This window comes from Schistocerca serialis, chromosome 7, assembly GCF_023864345.2.
Source record: "Schistocerca serialis cubense isolate TAMUIC-IGC-003099 chromosome 7, iqSchSeri2.2, whole genome shotgun sequence".
In the NCBI taxonomy this organism is placed as follows: domain Eukaryota; kingdom Metazoa; phylum Arthropoda; class Insecta; order Orthoptera; family Acrididae; genus Schistocerca; species Schistocerca serialis.
Window position 1 is genome coordinate 425834993 of NC_064644.1, and position 23360 is coordinate 425858352.

At 41.8% G+C, this 23360-nt stretch overlaps 1 long non-coding RNA gene across 1 annotated transcript in view; it reads right to left on the reverse strand.

Moving 5' to 3' along the window:
• Positions 1 to 585: 585 nt before the first annotated feature.
• Positions 586 to 23360, reverse strand: part of LOC126412838 (uncharacterized) — a 32197-nt gene continuing 9422 nt past the window's right edge. The window contains exons 2-3 of the long non-coding RNA XR_007575355.1: positions 21456 to 21657; positions 586 to 768 (exon numbers count right to left, since the gene is read on the reverse strand). This is a non-coding gene — a long non-coding RNA (uncharacterized LOC126412838). The remainder of the gene's footprint in view (positions 769 to 21455; positions 21658 to 23360) is intronic.

A 23360-nucleotide genomic window follows, 5' to 3' on the forward strand; every position in this document is an offset into this window, starting at 1 on the left:
ACATCTGAATTATGAGAACAGCTCTGTCAGCTCGATATCTCTTCCTTTCCATATACTGGCATTTGGGACAGTTGTAAACCCCAAATCAGTGACTGTAATGAATCGTCCTACTGATATCCCTCATGTCTTATAACTATGAGAGAACATAAAAATTTCGTGTGTTTAAGTTCACAGGCTGTTGAAGGAAGCATACAAGAGTGATAACTTTTGTAGGATTCATACATGTTGGATTAATGTATTTTTGTTGTCATCCATTCAATATACTCAGTATGTGTTGGCAATATATTGACATTCCACCAGTGGTACAAGTTTACATGTTTCAATCATCATTTGACGTATACTGACTTAACTGTGGCAACTAGTCTGACATAGAAATTGATGTAAATATATCAATTTGTATAGGAAGTAAGCTTTAGATGATATAACATTGATATTACCACTTGTTCTAGAGGTGCTTTGAAAAAAGTCTTGTGTCAGCAGGGACAGACATTAGACAAATTAATGAGAGTTACTGTTTAAACTTCTCTAAACTATCTTAAAAGGCGAAAGCAAATGTGATGCACTCTGAGGGAAAGCAGGGTGAAGTAAGTGAGACACACTTTGAATTTTATTGCCAACATAAACATTAACAGACAAAACAGTATGTACACAGATTCCCAGAGAGACAGTCTTTAGGCAGCTCCAGCAGGGAGGACGCTTGAATACTCCAAGGATAAGCGAATGCCCTGCCTGCACAACGTCTACGCCACGTCTCACGATGACGCACACCTGTAACATACCAGGTCATTAATTTAACAGTGTTGCCTTGATGAGGTTACTTAAGGTTACAGATGATAATGCCTGCATTCATGTAGATAGGAAACTGATAATAAAATTAAATCAGAGTTGAGTAATAATAAAATTAAATTAATATTGAGAAAATTAAAGGGTATAGCATACGTTTTTCAGATTTAATTCTTAGAGTACTATCGGTACTGGAATTCCAAGAAATAAACTGACTCATTGTACGTCGGAGACACACCCATATGCATGTAACATCAAGGAAAAATTTCCAAGTAAGCCATTCTCTCCCAAAGAAAATTGAATAGCTTTACATCGCTCAAGAGGAAAAATTTCGATGGCTTTGCAAATTTAGACCAAATAAGACATTTAATTAATTTCAGTCTTTTCTTCAAACATTTCATTCCACGGAAGGTTCCATTTTGCAATTAATCTATCAAACAATGCTGCATTTAAATGCAATAAAATAATCAACAAGTCTTTTTGATTTTATTGTGCAGTTCACTTGGTAGGATTAGAACACTGAAGACGAATTAGAGCAGTATTAAAGCCCTGGACACTTATCCAGTAAGAACTCTGTTCATATCCTCGTCTAGTAATCAAATTTCAGGGTTTCCTTGGCTCCTATTTATCACTAAAGACGAATGCCAGGAAATATCCGTTGAAAACTCAGTGGTCGATTTCTTGCCCCATTTCAGTCCAATTCACAGTATTGTCTATCCCTTATGACCCCGTCATCAATCCAATGCTTAGCTATAATCTTTATTCGTTTCTTCATCAGAAAAACTAATGTTCTGCAACGCTGTGGTTGTCGCATTAAGAAACTAGGGATCTATGTGTAATGATTTTAATAAAAAGTAGTCCATACCGCAACACATTATTTTTAACACTCGTAGTCGGTTTCGGTCTCTATGACCATCTTCTGACTGGCTTTTCACATTATCTGTACCCTTTGGTCTGAAAATGATTGTGCAGACATAAACCGATTACTGGAACAAAAAAAAAATGTATTGCAATCTGGACTGCTTTTTATTACGATATTAAGTGTGATCTTTGTGGATCCTCAATATGTGAAAAAATTATTTTGTATAGTGAATAAGAACGTACATAATGTGGAGTCATCAATACTTATTTGGTACATGGAGAGATATTGGGTGCTGTCTTGTTCTTGTAAGTGATTTTCCTTCCCATACTCAAGCACACGAGTTCTTTTGTCTGATGGCGACAGCATAACAGCGAGGACTAACACGTTTACCTAAATACATTGACAGCGAAAAGAAGGAATTGTATGACATAAACGAAAGTTAATGGGCGTGTTTCTACATCTGAAGGACGATGTCTGTTCCAATTTCGTGCCATATGCATATGAGTGGCAATAGTAGTGCCACTATGAGAAACAAATCAGATTTGATTTAAATACACTTTGTAGCGGTCGTGACTGTTATAGTGCGCGTCATTTACGACGGCGGTCGTGTTTAGGTTCGTTCTGCGCATCTGACGTCACAAAACACAATCAGCCAATGAACAGAGAACGACGTTGCCAGAGCTCGACTGCAGTGCAGAGCACGGACGAGTGTCTTCAGTTTTAGAAACGTTCAGTCATAAATAAAGTAATTGAACAAAAGCAATGTCTTGATAGCAGACTTTCTTTTATTGAAAGTTTGGAAAAAGCGTTCTTTGTGCCAGTTGCTTCATATTCTATTAATTAATTAAACCAAACAAGCAATAAGCCTCCTAATTCGGGCGATAGCAAGGAAAGGTGTTTGTATCACTCTCACAAACCGCTTTTTCGCAATAAAGAACAGCGGTAATTGTTTATTTCCTATTGTACTTCGATGAAAGATGAGTAATTCATAGTCGTCCCAACAGTGTTTGTCGGTATTTTGCGTGATGTTTTAGAGTCCTCCAGGATTTCTGTTAAATTACCAGCCGCGTTAGCGTAATGGTTAAGGTGTTTGGCTGCCGAGTGAAAGGTTCTGAATTCAAACCTTGTTTGGTGTTTAATATTTTCTTTACTTACAAACAATATCTAAGTGTCTTACTTCACGAATTTTATTCGTTTGAATGTAATTTTTTTAAATATCTAGTGCTTTGTCTCTTCATTATAATCATAATAAGTTTTCGGTTTTTCTAATTTTGTCTTCCAATATTTCTTTTCACAGCAATTAAAAACAATGAAAAGGCACACATACAATATTCATGTTATCTGTTTTGTTTGTATATCTTCTCTTCTGCAGTCGCTGTTTTACTATTAATATTGAGATATATTCTTTTGTGACAGTACTAAAAGTATTATTTAGAGCAGAATTTCGGCTCGTACGTTGCCGAGCTTCTTGATTGTCTGACGCAATTCTTTGCTTCGCTACTTTGGTAACGTCATCATATTCAATGTTTTCGTCGACTGATCTATGTTTTGGCAAGTATTTGCTGTCCGTTGTGACAAACAGAAATTGTTTGCGCACTGCGCCTCACTTACAATATATTTTAGTTTCTATGTTTTATTACATCCACAATTCAGTTTTGTGTACTTCGCCAACTTTGTTTTAATCAGAACATTTTTGAAAAAAGCGAAATGACTGTGGTATAAATAAAACTTTTATTACAGTCGCGAAAGACGAAATATTTCTCAATATTACATGTGACACCTATCTGGTACATAAATTAATGAGATATTATTATAAAGTAAATTTTATATGAAATTTAGGTATCTTGTCCACATTTCATTCTCAACATTGTGGCAATTAAAATCGACCATACGGAAAGTATACGCATGGACTTTTACTTCTGCAAACTCTTCAAAATTTCGTGCAGTGGTTTACTACATTTAATGCTGCACAATAACCGCGTTGAACATCGAAACAAAATTAAGTAATTTATGGGGGGGAAGGTATCAGTCAAGAAGATGTGTAAAAATCAAATTTTGGGGCCAAATGGTTTTTGTGAAATCGAATGATAAGTGTGTTAAAGCAGTCGGAACACCATGTATCAGCACAGGCGAGCAGTGCAAAATCGCGCACAGCGCGGAATGCGGGGAGCACGTCTCCGTAGCAGCGAAAGGGTTAATGCGCCCGTGGTGGCTTAACTTCATAAAGTGCGTGCTCCGCCCTAAACGTAAGTTTGCGAACTATACTATACTATGGCGCTGCTTCCTTTGGCGCGTGTGTCGTGTGCAACTGGCAACGCAGCAATCTCCCGCGTCTGGACGGGCATGCGCGAGCCGCCAAGATAAAAGAATTCAACTATAGTTACCTAAGAGATTGGATGTGGTGAGTTGATGTTAATTAGAAATGTCTTTATGGCAACAAAGACGCCATTATCAATACCTAACTGAGTTTGAACAAGGTCGTGTGATAGGGCTACGAGTAGCTGGATGCCCCTTCTCCGATACTGCAATAAAGACATGGCAGGAATTTTGCCATTATACGTGATTGCTGGCAGCGGTGGTCACGATAATGTACGGTCGCAAGAAGACCGGGCTCAGGACGGTCATGCGGCACTACCGAGAGGAAAGATCATCGTGTTCGGCGTGTTGCTTTGGCACATCGCACTGCATTTGCAGCAGCAATTTGAACAGCAGTCTGGACGACAGTGACACAACGAACTGATACATATCGGTTTCTTCAAGGCCTGCTCGGTGCCAGACGCCCTGTAGCGTACGTTCCACTGACCACCGCCATTTGCGATTTCAGTGGTTGTCAGGCGAGAGCTCATTGAAGGGCAGAGTGAAAGCTGCCGTATTTTCCGATGAAAACTGATTCTACCCCGGTGTCAGTGATGGCTGTGCGTTGGTTAGAAAGCAGCCAAATGAGGACGTGCTACCAACCTCTCCGTGTCCTGGACGCACTGGACTGCACTTGGAGTTATGGTCCGGTGTGCGATTTTGTATGACAGTAGGAGAACACTCGTGGTTATCTCACACTCCCTGACTGAAAATTTGTACGTTAATCGGGTGATTCGACGTGTCTTGCTGTTACTCATTAACAATATTGCAGGGGTATTTTCCAACAAGAAAACGCTCGCCCAGATACCGTAGTTGTAGCTCAACACGCTCTACTGTGCCTTGGCCTGCTCCATTACCTGACCTGTCTCCAGTGTATGGGACACCATAGGACGACAACTCTAGCGTCGTCCGCAACCAGCATTAAACGGCCCTGTACTGACCCACCGAGTACAACCGGAATGGAACTCTGTCCCACAAACTGAGATCCAACACCTGCACAGCACAATGCATGAACGTTTGAATGCTCGCATTCAATATTCTGGCGGTTACACCAGTTATTAATGTACCAGCATTTCACATTTGCGAAGGATTATATTGTTCATACATTAACCAGAGGTCTCGCAATTGTAATTCCTTAAACATGCTACCTAGACAAATGTATTCCTCAAATTTCATTACTCTATATTAATTATTTTTTGGTGCTGAAATTTTTTCTGTGAATGTATTAAGAATGCCAATCACATTTCCTCAAAACATACTCTCATATTTGGTAAAAAAGGACATAGTATGAAGTGGTAACTGATAATGTGTCTTGCATCAACGTTCTAGCAACTTAATTTTATTAGCAATTGTTAAATGGTTTTCTAAAAGCAAACTGTGTTGAAATCAGCGCATTCTGTTCTACAAGGCACGACACCTGATAGCCTCCCTGCATATAATACTCGAGAAAAGGTCAAGAAATAAAATGAATTGAACAATATTTGGAGTTCATGTAGAGAACTCTTGAGGCAACTGCGCACGCTGACAAAATTCCTAGCGGTACATTTTTCAGTTACCAATAATAGTTTGGAAACATTACCACCTCTCACAATATAAGCAGCAAAGAGAGGTCGTGGCTTCCGACTCCCGATTTCGACAATCTTTGCTGCCCGAAAGCAACCTCTGTGAAGTGGTTCAGGTCAATACGCTTCGTTTTCTGAAATCATCTAGGGCAAAAACCATGGTGCGCGATCCTTTTCAGTTCGAGTGTAGCTGTTAGAACATTCAAAAATATGATAATCTCATTTAAACATATGAGTCCCAAAACATAACACTTCAGAGAAATTGGAGAATTAGTGGTTTCTCTACGTTGGGTTTACACTTGAGAAGGAAAGATAGCTCTAGGTAACGAAGGTACGAGGAAGGTAACTGCGAAGAAACCATGGGTAACGGGAGAAATACTTCGGTTGATCGATGAAAGAAGAAAACGCAAAAATGTTAAGGAAAATTCAGAATACAGAAATACAACTCACTGAAGAATGAAACAAACAGGAAGTGCAGGGAAGCTAAGGCGATATGGCTGGATGAAGAATGTGAAGAAATCGAAAAAGAAATGATTGTCGGTAGGACTGACTCAGCATACAGCAAAGTCAAAACTACTCTAGGTGAAATTAAAAGCAAGGGTGGTAACATGAAGAGTGTAACGGGAATTCCGCTGTTAAATGCAGAGGAGACAGCGGATTTGGGGAAAGGGTACACTGAAGGCCGCTAAGAGGGGGAAATTTATCTGACGTGGTAGAAGAAGAAAAAGATTCGATTTAGAAGACATAAGGGATCCAGTGTTAGAATCAGAATTTAAAACAGTTTTGGAGGACTTGAGATCAAATAAGACAGTTGGGATGGATAACGTTCCATCAGACTTCGTAAAATCTTTGAGTAAGAGGCAACAAAATGACTATTCTGGTTGTTGCGCAGAATGTATGAGGCTGGAGACATGCCAACTGACTTTCGGAAAAGTATCATCCACACAATTCCGAAGACTGCAAGAGCTGACAAGGGCGAGAGTTCTCGTACAATCAGCTAAACAGCTGATGCATCCAAATTGCTGTCAAGAATAATACGCAGAAGAATGGAAAAGAAAACTGAGGATGTGTTAGATGACGATCAGTTTGGCTTTAGGAAAGTTAAAGGCACCAGAGAGGCAATTATGACGTTGCGTTTGATAACGGAAGCAAGATTAAAGCAAAATCAACACACCTTCATAGGATTTATTGACCTGTTAAAAGCGTTCCATAATGCAGAACGGTGCAAGGTATTCGAAAATCTGAGAAGAACAGGGATAAGCTACAGGCAGGGGCGTGTAATATACAATATGTAAGGGAGCCAAGAGTGGACGACCGAGACCGAAGTGATCGGATTAAAAAGGATGTAAGACAGCGATGTAGCCTCTCGCCCCTGCTGTTCAATTTGCACGTCGAAGAAGCAATGTTGGAAATAAAAGAAAGATTCAGGAGTGGGAGTAAAATTCAAGGTGAAAGGATATCAATGATACGATTCGCTGATGATATTGTCATTCTGAGTGAAAAGAATTACGTGATCTGCTGAACGGAATGAACAGTCTAATGAGTGCAGAGTATGGATTGAGAGAAAATCAAAGAAAGACGACAGTAATGAGAAGTAGCAGAAATTAAAAGAGCGAAAAACTTAACATCAGGATTGACGGTCACGAAGTAGATGAAGTTAAGGAATTCTTCTACCAAGGCAGCAATGTAACCACTGAGAGAGCAAGGAAGGCATAAAAAGCAGACTAGCACTGGAAAAAAGAGCATCCCTAAGAGAAATCTACTGGTATGAAACATAGGCCTTAATTTGAGGGAGAAATTTCTGAGAATTTACGTTTGGATCTCAGCATGGTATAGTAGTGAAAAATGGGCTGTGGAAAAACAATCGAAGCATTTGAAATGTGATGCTACAGACGAATGTTGAAAATTAGATGGACTGATAAGATAAGGAATGAGGAGGTTCTGCGCATAATCGAAGAGGAAAGGAATATGTAGAAAACACAGAAAAGCGGAAGGGACAGGATGATAGGACATCTGTTAAGACATCGGGGAATAATTTCCACCGTAATAGAGAAACTGTAGAGGGCAAAAGCTGTTGAGTTCGGAATACATCCAGCAAATAACTGAGGACGTAGGTTGTAAGTGCTACTCTGAGTCGAAGAGGTTGGCACAGGAAAAAAAACGAAGGCAGTCGCCACGTAATTGTCTTTTTGGTGTAGCGGTTGATTCTTTTGCCCTCTCAATACTGAAAGAGACAACTTGTGAGCTGAGTCACACTACTCGTCATTGTTCGCGAAGTGCCTGCATCACAACGGGCCGTTGTGACTGCATCTGACTGGGGTCACTGTGTACTGTCAGTCCGACCTTTTCGTGAGACAACAGATGCGTACGAGACTTGATAACCTTCTACAGGTGTCGCCGATTTTATTTAATCTTACAGTGGGATGCTACGACATTCGGATCATAGATTTACTTCAAGCTTTGTACACTTTTTGTAGCCTATTAGGACAAGGTAATGCGCAAACAGTAAGGCGCACTACTTACGCGATTTCGAGAGTATCGCAAGAGAAGTTTTACACGTCAGTGATGTACCGGTGCGTTGTGACCCTGAGCATGAGCTGGAGGTAATCATGTGATTTGCGCTGAAGCTCCGCTGAATCGAGTCCCTCTCACTCTTTCTTTAAATTTATGTTATTTTCAATACTAGTCATATTACTTCCTACATGTTACACCCGAAAGGTAACATGATGGAAAGACAAGTCTATTTGCGTTAACTTCTATTGAATTTTGAATATTATTTGCTTTTAAATACTTTTGTTACTACAACAAAAATATGCGACTTTTATTTTTATAGACAAGTTAAAACCTTTATCAAGAGGCTTCAGATTTGTTGATATTTGATTGACAGTGAAAGAAAAATTGCTTCTTATGCCGTCCGCGGTGGTCTAGCGGTTCTGGCGCTGCAGTCCGGAACCGCGGGACTGCTACGGTCGCAGGTTCGAATCCTGCCTCGGGTATGGGTGTGTGTGATGTCCTTAGGTTAGTTAGGTTTAAGTAGTTCTAAGTTCTAGGGGACTTATGACCTAAGATGTTGAGTCCCATAGTGCTCAGAGCCATTTCAACCATTTTTTTGCTTCTTATGAGGATGCTATTAAAACATTCAATCGTACCTTGCCAATTTTTCGAACCTATAATTACGAAATCTTTGCGTTATATATATGTTTTGCACCAAAACTGGTGGAAGACAGATAAATTTTTCAAAATGTCAACGAGCTCCGTTTTTCCATAGAAACTCTGAAGATTCCTTGCGCCTGCGGGAAAACTGAATTCCTTCGATGTAGTAGACGGCGTTTTAATTTATGTTTTGCGGGTCTACATGAAAAATATCATCCTGCAGCTTGTAATGTAGGAAGCACATTCGGCAACTCATCGGACATTACCCTCATATTCTGTCTTCTTGCAACTCACTGCATTACTCAGTGAAGTTATTTACATCTTTATTTATCGATGTATGACATGGGCTTTGCAAACCTGACCCTCCACCATGAAACCTGCGTCGACAGATGGAAGTGTCCAGGTGGAAAGCAGTTCGTGGTCGCTTACCCGACTGCAGGTATAAAGGATTTCGGCAATCACGACAAGTGTACATTTTCAGGAAAACTATATGCATTTGGTCATTTTCTTGTCGATTGCTATAAATATCATATTTGTTATGATGATAAAAATCAGTAAATGACTAAATAACAATCTAAATTCAATTAAAGTTGTTTTGTCACCATATTACTTTTCAATTATAATATGTGTGACATAATATGACTAGTGTGAAAAAAATAAAAAACAAAAAAGAATGATACATGAGTGGAAACAATTATTAGTAACAAAATAAAAAGATTCTGAGTAACCAAGAACCAAACTCTTATTCTTGTTTCTATTTTTAACTTTTATTATGTTTTCTATTTTTTATGTGTGTAAGGAAGAAAAATGAACAAATCAAGGATTCACTTCACTGGGCATCAGAAACAGGGAAGAATCAAGGCCACAGCGGAACTTAACCAACATTCTGTCGATTAAAAACAAGAAAAAGCATTTTTGCAAAAAACGTTCGATAATAGGGAACCAAAAAAATGGCTCTGAGCACTATGGGACTTAAAATCTGAGGTCATCAGTCACCTACAACTTAGAACTACTTAAACCTAACTAACCGAAGGACATCACACACACCCATGCCCGAAGTAGGATTCAAACCTGGGACCGTAGCAGTCGCGCGGTTCCGGACTGAAGCGCCTAGAACCGCTCGGCCAACGCGGCCGGCTACTATGGGAACCGCAGTCACTTCTAAATACGCGGTTTCCAGATACTGATGTAAGACACGGGAATCAGGGCCGTTCCCTCCATCAACAATGTAGTGAATGTTGTGTTCCAAGTGCCAGTCGATCGTACTCTTTTCCGTCTCAAGAAAAAGGTATACATTCGGAAAAATAATAAATTCACCGGGAAAAGCAGATTCACGCCGTCGCGAAAGAAAAGCCAACTGTCGACAAGTGAGAGTCGATGATCCCGTCCACAACAGACCAGGCCGCGAAGTAATATACCAGTCTGATGTTGATCAGTCAGGCGACAGCCCACGCGAAGAAAACGGTCGCCGGTGAGTATCAAACGATGAATGACCCTATAGCATGACGAAGCCATCTCAATCGATAATATAGGTGGACTATTATGAGACCAGAAAGTTTTCCAGGCTCTTGACGCGGAAGCTACTTCAATAGCGCAGAGGCAAAATGGCTGACCGCCACGGCATAATACGAGGTGCATTCAAGTTCTAAGGCCTCCGATTTTTTTTCTAATTAACTACTCACCCGAAATCGATGAAACTGGCGTTACTTCTCAACGTAATCGCCCTGCAGACGTACACATTTTTCACAACGCTGACGCCATGATTCCATGGCAGCGGCGAAGGCTTCTTTAGAAGTCTGTTTTGACCACTGGAAAATCGCTGAGGCAATAGCAGCACGGCTAGTGAATGTGCGGCCACGGAGAGTATCTTTCATTGTTGGAGAAAGCCAAAAGTGGTGGTTGGTTCTGAGCACTATGGGACTTAACATCTGTGGTCATCAGTCCCCTAGAACTTAGAACTACTTAAACCTAACTAACCTAAGGACATCACACACATCCATGCCCGAGGCAGGATTCGAACCTGCGACCGTAGCAGTCGCGCGGTTCCGGACTGCGCGCCTAGAACCGCTAGACCACCGCGGCCGGCAAAGCCAAAAGTCACTAGGAGCCAGGTCAGGTGAGTAGGGAGCATGAGGAATCACTTCAAAGTTGTTATCACGAAGAAACTGTTGCGTAACGTTAGCGCGATGTGCGGGTGTGTTGTCTTGGTGAAACAGCACACGCGCAGCCCATTCCCCGACGTTTTTGTTGCAGTGCAGGAAGGAATTTGTTCTTCAAAACATTTTCGTAGGATGCACCTGTTACCGTAGTGCCCTTTAGAACGCAATGGGTAAGGATTACGCCCTCGCTGTCCCAGAACATGGACACCATGATTTTTCAGCACCCGAAATTTTTTTGGTGGCGGTGAATCTGTGTGCTTCCATTGAGCTCACTGGCGCTTTGTTTCTGGATTGAAAAATGGCATCCACGTCTCATCCATTGTCACAACCGACGAAAAGAAAGTCCCATTCATGCTGTCGTTGTGCGTCAACTTTGCTTGGCAACATGCCACAAGGCAGCCATGTGGTCGTCCGTCAGCATTCGTGGCACCCACCTGGATGACACTCGTCACATTTTCAGTTCGTCATGCAGGATTGTGTGCACAGAACCCACAGAAATGCCAACTCTGGAGGCGATATGTTCAACAGTCATTCGGCGATCCCCCAAAACAATTCTCTCCACTTTATCGATCATGTCGTCAGACCGGCTTGTGCGAGCCCGAGGTTGTTTCGGTTTGTTGTCACACGATGTTCTGCCTTCATTAAACTGTGGCACCCACGAACGCACTTTCGACACATCCATAACTCCATCACCACATGTCTCCTTCAACTGTCGATGAATTTCAATTGGTTTCACACCATGCAAATTCAGAAAACGAATGATTGCACGCTGTTCAAGTAAGGAAAACGTCGCCATTTTAGGTATTTAAAACCTCATTCTCGTCGCTGGCGGTAAAATTCCATCTGCCGTACGGTGTTGCCATCTCTGGGACGTATTGACAATGAACGCGGCCTCCTTTTAAAACAATGCGCATGTTTCTATCTCTTTCCAGTCCGGAGAAAAAAAATCGGAGGCCTTAGAACTTGGATGCACCTCGTAAGTCTGCGGCTGCGAGGTTCGTCGATGAAGGGATGTCAACTCTAAAAAAACTGACAATTATATTCTCGGACATTTCGCAATTTAGGGTTAATCCGTCCAGCACTAGCGGGTGGATTCAGACTGACCGGCTGGGGACAGGACAATAAACGATATGTAATGGAATTCGAGGCCTGTGCGCTTGTTACGACATTGCGTCATACAAACAAGGTGACTCTTTGACTTCAGCATCGGGAAGACACAATCCTCCGATCTTGTGGGGCCTGACCACCACTTCATACCCAATTCGAAAGATGGTTCGTCGCCACAAGAATCGACCGGATAGTTATTTGAGTCTGCGGTGCATCATCGTGGCAAGCGGAAAGATCTGCGAATGTAATGTACTTTACTGAAAATGTAGGTGTCTAAGACGTGAATTACGTGAAGGGGGCTAAGGGAACTGCGTTCGTGCTCAAGAATAGCTCCCTGACCACGCGTCGTGACCTCTCGCCATCATTTTGGGCTGATTGCGATCTGCTATGATCCCTTAAATATTATAGCGCTCTACAAGCGTCTTCCAAGGAATTACCACCTGGTTAAAGCCCCGCAACGGCAGGAACGTGCATTTGTGATCATCAATGTGGGCGCCAGCCGGGCGACAAAAGGAATCCAAGGTATCCTCGACCCTGAAATGTCGTCGGCATGACGTTATCGGCGTAAGCGTGGACAGAGAATCGTTCTTGCAATATAGTCCAGTCACGTAGTTGCATGGAAATACGCCGAATTAAGGGTTCTAAAAACAAAGATCTTCCTTCGGGTATAGCCCGTCGGATCTAAATCCGAGGGGGTAAGTTGACCGTTCACAACAACTGATGCATGGATGCCAGAGAAAAGATTGGCTACGGCCTGGCATGTGTCGTGAGTAAAATTCAAAGTGGTTAACACAGTCATGAGAAAACTGTGACTGGTAGAAACAATTGCCTTGTGCACGTCGAGAAAAAGCAAAGTCCCGGAGATATTAGTGGTCGCAACCAGGAAACGACATCTCGACATCCGATAATAGAAGTTAGTACCGTGCGTCCAGAAGAGGAGCTTTGGTGAAAGGCAATGATTTTGTCGAGCACCTTAGAGAGAGGGATGTTTATGGCTCGAGCAGTAGTTTCATTGTCGAATTTCATCAGGTGGAAACCTTGGTTCTTGGGATGAGGACTATTTTACCTTTCTTGAAAGGAGCAGCATGCGACACACCCTGTATCACTTCACTGATTTGCGACATTATTGTGTCACCAAAAATGAATATAAAATACTTTTAGGAATACAATACAGTCGAAGTGACTCTTGTGACAGACCCGGTAACAACATCATATATATCGTACTTAAGAAATCAGGCAAAAGTCATCATGAAAATTTTCATCCCACACAGTTCAATAACGTAGTTAAAAATTAAAATGAAAACGTCAAGGTAGGCACACCACCATCGGCATTAGTAAGGCATGCAATGCAAACGTATTTCCTGCGCGTTCCATACGGATAAGACAGTGTAGTGAAGTCAATTCATACTGTAATGCGGATTTTGCCCGTTGTCTGAAATTGTTTTAACTCTATCAGTTTGGCCTGAATTCGACGTACATCCGTAACCCACAGAGGATCTTGCCTAGCTCTATCGTAAAGCTGGCTCAATACGGAGTGCTAAATCCTTGGGTCTGCGGGACGTTCGCCGCCCTTACGGCACCAAAACGCGTAAGAGCTTTACGAATTTGTGGCTTGGCATGTAGTTTCCACCAATCCACAGTAAACGAGTACCGTTCTATAGCACAGGAACACCAAAGTAATAGTCTTGTAGATAGGCTATACCGAGCATCCAGAGAAAACGATACAATTTTACCGGCTACTGCACATAATTACCGAGCGAGGTGGCGCAGGGGTTAGACACTGGACTCGCATTCGGGAAGACGACGGTTCAATCCCGCGTCCGGCCATCCTGATATAGGTTTTCCGTGATTTCCCTAAATCACTCCAGGCAAATGCCGGGATGGTTCCTCTGAAAGGGCACGGCCGACTTCCTTCCCCATCCTTCCCTAATCCGATGAGACCGATGACCACGCTGTCTGGTCTCCTTCCCCAAACCAACCAACCAACCAACCACATAATTAAATCAGAAGAAACAAACGCGTATCACACAAGCTTCCTACACACGGAATGAGCAAGGTAAAAGCGATCAAGTTGACTGCTAGAGGTGGCAGTAACATAAACGTTTCAGACAAGTATAGGATACCGACAAAACCAGAATTAGGAAACTGACCCACCGACCGGACAACACAATTAGAATCACCACCGTAAAGAATATTTGTAGGGGATTTGCAACGTACGTAAATGAGTTTCATTTTGTAGAAAGAAACGTGAACGTATCACAGAACGACAAGAGCCAGAAGGCGCATAGATGAGAAGCAAAGTAGGATCACAAAAGTTGCATCCTAACCCGTCCCATAATCGAGAACTTCTAAATTTCTTAATGGAATTCCTTCTCTATAAAGTAAGGCAGTGTCCGTAGAAAGTTCGGAAGCCACAGTAATAAAGGTCGAGAGCCCAGGAATCGAAAATAATACCAGTCGCAAAGCAGCGAGCCGGAGTTCACAACCAATCCTTTTAACGTTCAAAGTGAGGAAAGCATATGGTTACGTAGACAACTAAACATGAAAAAAATTTCAAAGTTACAAAACCATCATAGAACGGAGCTATGTACCAGTATACATAGCAGAATCAACGGACGAAACTGAGAGTGAAGTAGTATGAACATCTCATCCAACTCTTTTTTCTTCTTCCGTGATGAGACTCTCTCAGGCTGGACACGTAGTTTACTGCGGCTCCTCAGAACTGCCGCTACCTCATGCGGTTGTGTGGGTGGGTCACGCAGAAATCAGTTTCAGATGCAGAGGGACAGACCTTCGCAACTCACTCGTCGACGGACAGGGACCCGAATATGGAGATTTGCTCAGTAAACACGGGGTGGTCTGCCCTTGGAAATGAATCAAGTTATGCTTATTAAGGGGTTGTGACGTGAAGGTCGTGACAGAAGGTGGTGAAATACTTTGAGAAGATGAGACGACCGGTGAGGTATCCGATAGAAACGAGGGAGCAAGTGGGGCCCTGAAAGAGACTCCGTAAAAGGCCGCACCTACGAGGCGGACTGGATGACGGGAGAATCGTCAGATGATCTGATCAGTTGCGGAAGCACCCATGACTGTCTCGTCCGCAAACACAGGCAGGAGAAGATGTTCAATGGAGGGCTACCCGAAGGGAGAGCGAAAAGAACAGGCTCCTCAACTACGTCATCGTCTTTTATTCTGCGACGTTTGCTTTGAATAACCGGGGCCAGTGCTGAGGGAGTGACGGTGTTAATGTTCCGACATGGGGGCAGCAAGGGAAAATAAGGAGCATTGTCTTTCAAAGATCCACTTTGATCCTCAATAACCGTGGTTGGTTCAGCTGCAAGACTCTATCATCCTGATTTGGGTTTTCCGTGATTTCTCTAAATCGGTTCATGAAAATGCCGGGATGGTTCGTTTGAAAAGGCACAGCCGACTTCCTTTCCCATCTTTCGCTAATTCGATGAGACCAATGACCTCGCTGTTTGGTCTCTTCCACCAAATCAAACCAACCAAATCAAAACTACATTCAGAAATAAAACTGAAAAACGAAGAAAATGGCAGTTCAAGAAATCAAGTATCCCTAGGACTACGTTCAAGCCTCCCATGGTTTTTCGGAACACGCTGATAACGCAGAAATCTGTTTCAGTGATCTGTACGAGTCGAGGACATCGACATATCCTGTTCTGGCAACGACGTAGAAATGAATCTCTATGCAGGAATGGAGTAAGTGGGGTTCTGTTATGGTAAGTATGATCTCGAGGCTGGCTCTTTATTTGCCACAACTCACACTAGTATAGAAAATGTCAACAGTGCAATAACGATCAGGATCTCGACAGCTGGTGACACATTAGACTCTCTCTACTGCACGCGAATATCGGTAAACCTGGAGACCTCAGGGTTGAGGGCGCTGAACGTGTTTCATCCAAAAACCATGAGGTAATAAATATACAGAAGACAGTCTGGCCAAAGCGAAAGCCGTCTTAATAGAAGAATTCACGAAGTTTGGAAAAGCTGTACTCTAACGACAAACATAGCCGTATTTCACAAAATGTTCGATAATTTGGCGTAAGAGTAATAGATAAACAGGAAATACAGTTTGTGTTCAATTGATAATTTTCTGTTTCATTTCTCTGGTGTAACATTCGTGTGTTGCACTGATATATTGTGAAAATGGATAAAACTGTGCGTGAATACGAAGAACCTGTATGAGTGGTCTAGACACGTACACATGTATGAAGATTCATTTAAATTTGAACGAAAACTGCTTCCTATCTTTCTATATTTCAAGTAAGACTAGATAGTAAATTTTGACAAAATAATCAATAAATCTTTGAAGATGTTTATACTGGGCGTTCATAAATTCTCGGAATCATTTTAAAAAAATCATAATTTGAAAGTATTAGAGAAAGAGAATTGTGGTTCACTTTGAAAGGTTTAGTAGATCTCAAACTTTTTCTGCTCGCAATTTCTTGCAGATTTGACTTGGAATGTATAAAATTAGCGACAGATCAGGAGAAGGCGCAGTGTGTGGTCTGATACGGAGAAACCCAATCAATGATAACGGCACTCCGAAATTATCTGCATCATTGTGGTAAGGGACCACAGCCAAAAACAAGTATAACGAGGTGCTTCAGAAACACTGAAGAGACAGGCAGTGTCGTGATGGTACCATCACATAGCCTCCGCTCTCACTCTCTCTATGTCCAACCACTTGACTTCTCTTTGTGAGACTACGTCAAGGATCGCGTGTGAACAGACCCAGTCAACGACACTGATAACTTTTGTGCACGGATCAGTGAAACAATCAGAAATGTCGATGCTGCCATACATAAGCACAATTCCAATACCGCCTTGACTTTCTATGAGCGACGAGTGGGACAAACACTGAAATTCTGGCACAATAGAAAAATATTTCAGAACTGCTGAACGTTATACAACTAATCATGACCTTCTGTCTTTAATAGTTCCCAAATTATAGTCTTCTGAACTGATAGCGGGACTTCATGGACACGCTATATATTGTTATTTTAAACAAATACTTTTTATTGTGAGCAAGTAAGAAGTGACTCACGTCTTCTGATGTTTATTTGTTTCGCCAAGTTAAGAAATTCATTAGTACGACACACTTCTCGGAATATTTCGAGTACTGCATCATCGAAACGATGACATCAAGACCTATAGACTTGTAAGTAGTCAGCTGTCACCCACAGTATTAAAAATGATGTTATCGTAAACACGAAATGCACCAAAATAAACCGGAAAGATCAGTGCCTTGATAAAGGTAAATTAAATTTAATTTCCATCACATATTGAGCGGAAAATACACTCTAAGGGAAAAGAAAACGATGTGTCACGCAGGAATTATCCACGCAGGAGTTATCTGAAAGGGCAAGAAACCGGTAGATGAGATGTATATGTACAGATAATCCAATTATTAAAATTTTAGAAAAACTGAATGCTCAGTTGGTAGAGCACTTGCCCGCGAAAGGCAAAGGTCCCGAGTTCGAGTCTCGGTCCGGCACACAGATTTAATCCGCCAGGAAGTTTCATATCAGCGCACACTCCGCTGCAGAGTGAAAATCTCATTCTGGAAACTGAATGATTTGTTCGAAAAAATAGAGCTTCACAAATTGGACAAATCTATAACATGTAGCTCCACCTCTGGCCCTTATGCTAACAATTATTCGGCTTGCCATTGATTGACAGAGTTGTTGGATGTCCTCATGAAGGATACTGTGCCAAATCCCATCGAGTTGGCTCATTAGATCGTCAAAATTCTGAGATGACTGGAGGGCTGAGGCCATGATGCTGCATTCATTCTCAACTGGGGAGAGATACACTGAACTGGCTGGCAGAAGGCAGGTTTTGGTAAGCACGAAGACGAGCTGTAGAAACTCGCGCTCAGCGGCCGGGCACCACCTTGCTGGGATGCAAGATCAGGATGGCTTGCCACAAAGGACAACAAAACTGTGCGTAGAATAGCGTCGACGTACCGCTGTGATGTAAGGGAGCTGCGGATGACAACCAAAGGGGTCCTGTTGAAAAGAAATGTCACCCATAGTTGTTGGGCTGTATGGCGGCTGTCAGTAGTATCTCTGCAAGACACGTCTCTGCTGGTCATAGGGGCTCAGTTCGAAGCGGAAGTGATCACTGAACACAAATCTACTCCAGTCAGTGACGTTACAGGCCGAAGACGTGACTGGAGACGCCCTGGACAGCGGTGGGACATCAGCCTGCGAGTCGCCCTCTATAAGGCTCGACAACCAATAGTGACGGTCTGGGGTGCCATGCACTATCAACGCAGGACCCTTTGGTTGTCAGCCGCGGCGCTCTTACAGCACAGCGGTACGTCGACGATATTCAACGCGCAGTTTTGTTCATGGTAAGCCATCCTTGGCTTACATTTCAGCAAGATAATATCCGCCCGCACAGCCAGAGTTTCTACGCCACGAACGCATCTACAAACATTTCCTGCAAGCTGCCGCGTTGTGCATAGGAGAGTGTACCATGCACTTGTTCCTTTCCTCTTCCACTTGCAGACAGAGCGAGAAAAAACGACTCTCTATATGCCTCCCTACCTGTCCCAATTCCGCTTGTCATATTTCGTGGTCCTTATCTGAAATGTACGTTGGTGGCAGCATATTCGTTCTGCAGTCAGGTTCAAATGCTGGTCCTATAAATGTAACTAAATGGGACTATTGTAGTTTGTAATTCCAAGTACGCTACTAAGTCTGATTGTTGCTATTTTACAACAAGCCTATTTCGGCTGAATTGTCATCATCAGGTTATTTGTAAGTAAATGGTACATAATTCTGGTACAACATTTTTAACTTTGTAGGCGATTGTCATACATATTTCATTTTTATATATGTTTTACGTAGTCTAATGCTTTTGGTATCCATGCGATATTCGTGGCCGGTCACTCTCGATTTGTTTGTTAGCTACGTTCCGTTGGTGATACTCTACTAGTAATTTTTGGTTTTCACCTTATTCGACTTATTACTTTATGCGGTTGTCATATTATGTTCTTTAGATCTGCATTTTTGTGACAGCTTGTTTTACAGATAGTCCAGCGATATAGTATGGCTACATGCAGTACTGTTTATCCACAATTTGCATGTCGTTATGCCATCGCTGGATGATGTCATTGTAATCTATTTTCGTAAACGGATAACACCAGCGGAACGAAACTAACAAGCAAATAGACAATGACAGAACACCGTTGTCGCTTGTATATCGAAATATAATGAAATTCATTTAATAATTTACCTATAAAATAGAAATAACGTACCAAAAGTATCTATCATTGATTACACAGAACATCATAGCAATGCTGCCGAAACAGACCATTTGTAAAATAAAAGCAGTCAGACTTAGCAAGCGTATCTCGAATCATTAATTATAATTAAAAGCTTCACAAAAGACGTATACTACGCGACGGGCCCAGAATACAAATTTATTAGTACTGTTCCGGAAAAAGAACGTCTTCTCTCCAAAGATTCCAACTTGAGTTTGCGAAGCAACTCCGTAATACTCGCGTGTTTATCAAACCTACCAATAACAAATCTAACAACCAGCCTCAATTGTTCTGAAGTCTTCCTTTAATTCGAACTGGGGGGCATCCCAAACATTCGAACAGTACTCAAGAATGTGTCCCACAAATGGTCTATATGTGGTGGGAAAACTCTACTTTTCTAGAAGTCTCCCAATAAAACGAAGTCGACTGTTCCCCTTTCCTATTGCCGTTCTTACATTATCGTCCCACTTCATAATATCGCTTCGCAACGTTACCCTAAATATGGTTTATTCGAACATTACGATACAGTTTTTGGTGCTCACATGCATTAATTTACATTTTTCCACATTTAGAGCAAGCTACTATTCATCAAACCAAACAGAAATTATGTGCAAATCATCCAATTTTCCCATAGTCACTAAACGACGACACCTTACCGTACGCCACAGTATCATGAGCAATCAGCCTCGCAGTGCTGCACATCCTTTGTGTGCTGCTTAAGAAGTCTTCGAGCTAGTGACATATCTGGGAACCTGTTCCGTATCCTCCTACCTTTGTTAACAGTTTGCAGTAGCGTACCGTGTCAAACGCTTTCCAGAAGTCTAGCACTATGAAATCTGAATGTCTCCCTCCATCTCTAGTTCGCAGGATATCATCTCACTGAAGGACAAGTTGAGTTTCGCACGAGTAGTGCTTTCTAAATCCGTGCTGATTTGTTGACGTAAGGTATTCCGGCTCATGGAAATTTATTATATTCGAAATCACAATATGTTCAAGAATTCTACAAAAGACTGATTTTAAGGATATTGATCTGTAATTATGCGTGTCTGTTCTTTTACCCTTCTTATATACAGTAGTCACCTGTGTTTTCTTTTCCAGTCGCTTGGGACTTTGCTCTGGATGAGAGACTCTGCGATAAATGCATACTAAGTAAGTGGTCATTGATTACTCTCCGTAAGCCGAATGCAGGACGGTGGGGCAGTATTACGCTACGGCTGACATTCACCTGCACTTGCTTATGGCCTGTGATAGTAATCGCACCAAGAGACATGTGGTCAACGTCAAAATTATTGCAGATCACTACTATTCCTCTATGCTTGTTGTCTTCCCAGACTGCGATGGCAGCTTTCAGCAGGATGTTACTGTCACAAGGCCATAATCGTGCTACAGTGATTTGAGGAGCATAACAGTGAACTTACTTTGATGTATTGCCACCAAATATGCCTGATCTGAATCCAATGGAACAGATGTGGGATCCTATCTGGGTCCAAGCTCAACGCCCACAAAACGCCAGCCCATATTAGTTTACGAGAAATGTGTCCCCGTGCATCGACATCTAGTTTCACGTGCTTCCGGAGACCTACCAAGAACTAGTCCAAGGTATGTGACTCAGAATAGCGGCTATACATCGTTGCAAATGTGGACCAACACGCTATTAAGTAAGTGGTGATAATGTTAAGGATCGGCAGTGTAAATCATCTGTATTATCCATTACTCAACAACATCTGGGTAAAGATAAAAATAAAATTTGCAGACAAAAAATTCCTTTATAATCTACCCTTTAAATAGATGCTTTTATATAACGAAAGTAACTTTAGAAACCTATTGAAGCATGATAGCTGCTTTGAAATTACGTTTAGTCCATGTCATAATTTAACAGCTGATATTTTTTTCCCTAAGCAAGAATTAAGTTCATCACAATCATGGAATTGGAAAGCTACAGACTAACTTTCTAAACCATCGGCACGTAGCCAGAGAAACATTTGAAAGATGCATTTGGCTATTTGATTTATAACATGCTGGTATGACATATCACGTTCCGCATTGTATGTGAACTGTGGAAGACGCAGCAAAGGAAACTATTTACATTTTTATTGGTAATCAGGGTACTGAGTATCGTAATACCCAACTCCTAAGCAACCTTTGTGCTAGGGTGACCTTATAGCTCCAACGATACTCACCAAGTCCACAGGAGGACGAAGGCATACCGAGGATGGATTGTGGGAAACTCAAGTGCCACTGTGTGCAGATGACACATGGCAGATGACACTGGGCTGTGGCATCTCGGTGGTTCCCCGCTACCTTCTCACGACGTCTGGCGGAGACAGTGGGAGGAGGCCATAGGTGAGGTCTGGGCGCGTCTCTTCACTGTGTGGCGCTGCTCTGGAAGGAAACCGACACGACATAAGGAGGGCACTATGCTCATCAACCTGCTATAGATTAAATGACGAATCGGGTAATGAAAGACCAGATTTATGAGACTCGGAAAGGAACGTGTACTAACTTCCTCTGATGAGGTAATATAACAGTTCTGTAACCTCCACTCACATTAAAACATCTCAACAGAACAAATTTCTGAAAATTGTTTCTGACAGTCGCGTCGGTGTTTCTTTGTGTAATTAAGTTACATTTATTTGATCTGATTGTAATTAACTATTTAAAGCAAAAATTGAAATACAGTTACGTAATTAGCCATACTTTTATTGAGAAATCGTATAAAACTGTGAACTTAGTGACGCCTTTCACGTTATAGCGAGTTGTCTCAAATGTGTCAACGGAATATGTAGAAAACTGACTACCATAAAATGGGATTCTATGCTACAACGTCAGAAGACAAATGGGAATATCATTGTAAGATTTTTTGGATAGGTTATAGATTGGTAATGAACCAATCAAACAGGGAAGTTTTGAATTTCGAAGTTGGTGGCATTATCAGTTGATCTTCTTCTTCCCTCCACTACAAACATCAGATGTGGTGCTGAATTGGCTTACTTCGAACTTCATTTGTGAGTACCTATCCAATTTCCAAGTTATATAGCTTATACCGTATTTTTCCACTATAATACAAGATTTATTATTCCTTTTGATGGTAGCAGGAGCATCTGCTACAGCTATATATATGATGTCCGTTCGACCTATGGCAGCGCCATCTAGCGGGCCAACCATAGCGCCATCTGGTTTCCCCCTTCAAGGTAGACAAGTTTCGTTCTTTGTAGTTTTTTCGTTTGACGCTTGTTTCGTGAGATATATGTATATTGTGTGTGTGCGCAGGTGTGAGTGGGTGTGTCTGTGTATGTCCACGCGCGCGTGATTGCTCATGTGTGCGTGTAACGAGAGCTAAAATGGCTAGTGTGTTCTATCTTCTGTGTCCAAAAATTATTGCCTTACTATGGTACAGTCGTGATAATTGAGAGTAGGTGAATTGTCTTGTTTATGTAATACTATTTTTGTAGCATCTACAAGGCTTTTCTTTATCTACAATAACTTTTATCAGTTTAAATAACGTTGGGTTGCTAACGTTTGTTTCCTCGATTAGTATGAGTTTCTTTCTTATTATTGCCTTTCGGATTTGAAAGTTCACCTGTATGGCCAGAAGCTGTTTCTTGTTACTGAACCTGACTATTCTCGTGTATTTCTGTTGTGGTTTTCAGTGTCGGAGGTGTTCTGCATATGTTGAATGGCTGATGCCATATTTCCATGTTCTTTTACGTTCTTTAAACCTTGTTTCAAGTGTTCTGCTGGTCTGCCCTAGCACAGAGCATCAGAATCATTGCACTGGAGTTGGAAAGATTCCAGATTTCTGATATACGTCGGTCCCATCTTTGTTACTTAAACATTTCTGCACTGAGCTATTCCTTTTGTACGTTATTTTTATTTTTTGTTTCTTGGTGATCTCCCCAATTCTGTGCATCAGCTTCATTCTATACGTGAGTATGTACCACCTTATCAGTGTAGTGTCCCTGTTGTGCAGTCGTAACGTTGTTGGAGTGTGTGCTTGTGATGGATGTAATAGGTCTCTGGATACGTGTGGCGTTGAGTTTTTTTATTATGTTTTTCTGGACTTTCTTATTTAGTTCTGTAACTAG